Consider the following 2,500-nt stretch of genomic DNA (forward strand, 5'->3'; position numbering starts at 1 on the left):
GAATGAAAAATAAGAGGGGAGGGGTGGCGTTAAGGGAGAAATATCGATCTTGTGCCCAGATGGGACCGAGGCTATTTCTTGATATACTGCTCACCAACCGACTTACTCAATCGGGTTTCCTTCGTTGATTAAATGATGAGGTATCTTCTAGGACAACTAATAACCATTTGACCCCAATTTCCCGGCGGCAAGGATCTGACTGCCTCACACCTGTTTTTGTTTGAAAGTCTTCTACACTACCAATTTGTGGTTCCGCTTCTTTTTTTTTCGATTTCCTGTGTCTATGCTTCATCCACCTTGGTTCTTTGTTTGTTATTTCGTTGTGTGTGCATGTGTTTGTGTGAGTGTGTCTGTGTGTGTGTGTGTGTGTGTGTGTGTGTGTGTATGTGTGTGTGCATGTGTTTGTGTATGTGTTTGTGTGAGTGTGTGTGTGTGTGTGTGTGTGTGTTTGCTTGTGTTTGTGTGTTTGTGTGTGTATGTGTATGTGTGTGTGAGAAAAGACGTATATAGAGGACGCGAGAGAGAGAGAAAGAGAGAGAGAGAGAGAGAGAGAGAGAGAGAGAGAGAGAGGTGGGATAAAAAGAGAGAGAGAGAAAAAAAGATAGAGAAATAGAGAGAGTGAGAGTGAAATCAAACGGAATAAAAGATAATGACAAGAACGAGAAAGACAAAAAGTCGTTGAAAATGTTTTTGTATTCCGAAAATGAAAAGAAAACTGGTAAAATGGAGTGCATTTTGTTTTAAAATCACAGAACACGGAAACTGTCACCATAAAGCACCCCTCTCCCCAAATATAATAAATCAAAGACAAAAAACAAACAACAAAAATAGAACCAAACTAACCAAAGACAGACTATGTCGGTAATGTTGAAAATTTATAACAACCTGACACTTCCTAGACGCCTAAAGAAAGACGGCTCTGTTTGGACTAAGACCCCCAGCTACAAAGCTTAGAAAAAAAGAAAAAAAAAACAGCAGAAAAAAAATCGAAAGTGGAAGCTCTTTTATTCGGAAAGAATAGAATTAAATGTTGACTTGGATTAAGGCTTGCCACACAGAATCTGTCAATATGACAGGTCTCCAAAATCCTTCTTGGCATGTCACGCGGCGTTTCGTGGACGAAGAACGGAAATAAAGCTATTTGAAAGAATAGTAGAACTCTTTAAAAAGTAGGAATGGAAGACATCGGCGGAAAGAAAATAAGTGAACTGCGGCTTTTGATGACGTGCCAAGCATCGTGTCGTCGTGTGTCTGCTGGACAGTTTGGCTGGATGCTGCCCACAAATTGGGGCTATTACCATGGCTGGCGTTGTGAGGGAGGCTGACAGCATGACAGTCCTGATGGCTTTTTGGCACTACTGGCGCGGTGCGTGGTCTCAGACACACCATCAGGACTCGGGTGACTTGTCGGAGGTCTCTGCCTGCCTGCCTGCCTGCCTGCCTGGTCTGGTCGGTCGTCTCTCGATTTGGCGCGAAATGTCTTGTCTTGTCTTGTCTTGTCTTGTCTTCCGTGTTGGTGCTTTGTGTGTGAGGTGAGGGGATGGGGGGTGGAGGGGAGAGAGAGAGAGATAGATAGATAGATAGATAGATAGATAGATAGATAGATAGAGAGAGAGAGAGAGAGAGAGAGAAAGAGAGAGAGGAGGGGAAGAGAGTGGGGGGAGACGTGGGGGTGGACAGAAATAAAGAGAGAGGGAAAGAAAGATAGAGAGAGAGAGACAGAGAAGGATAGGGAGAGAGTGCGAGTGAAAGAAAAAGATAACTATACAGAGAGAGAGAGAGAGAGAAAGAGAGAGAGAGAGACAGAGAGAAAGAGACAGAGAGATAGAGAGAGAAGCAGAAAGAGATAGACACAGAGAGAGAGAGAAAGAAAGAGAGAGAAAGAGAGAGAGAAAGAGGGAGAGAGAGAGACAGAGAGACAGAGAGACAGACAGAAAGAGAGAGAAAGAGAGAGAGAGAGAGAGAGAGAGAGAGAGAGAGAGAAAGAGGGAGAGAGATTGAGAACAGTAGCATAGATAGACAAACAGATTGCGGAGGAAAAGAGCAAGATGAAAGGACATCGTCCTCTGGGCAGAGCAAGCACTGGTTGTGTATGTGTATTTAACTAGTCTCTAATAGCTTCTGTGCTTTGTGGGGAAAAGACAGAAATACGCGAATCAGAATAACACAGAGAGCTCTGCTGTAGTTTTCTTGCTTTTCTCCTTGTTTACTATCAAACATCTATCATCAGTATCTCTCCTTTATCTTGTCGGTGCATGCAGCTCTCGACAAATTTTGGGTATGTAGAGTTATTGGTATCATCTTGAAGCTTGTTCACTTGTCTTTATTTGGATGAAAAAAATATCCATTTATCTTAAAAACAAGTCGAGATATTTGCGAAAGAAGGAGGTGGGGGTCACCGGTTTTCTGAGGTAAAATTAGTGAGAAAATGGCCCACAAAGATTTGTTTTTTCTTTAGCTCAAGAATCCTTCGTAACTGAAATTGTACCTTTTTTGTGCC

This window comes from Aplysia californica, unplaced genomic scaffold (assembly GCF_000002075.1).
Source record: "Aplysia californica isolate F4 #8 unplaced genomic scaffold, AplCal3.0 scaffold00094, whole genome shotgun sequence".
Classification (NCBI taxonomy): domain Eukaryota; kingdom Metazoa; phylum Mollusca; class Gastropoda; order Aplysiida; family Aplysiidae; genus Aplysia; species Aplysia californica.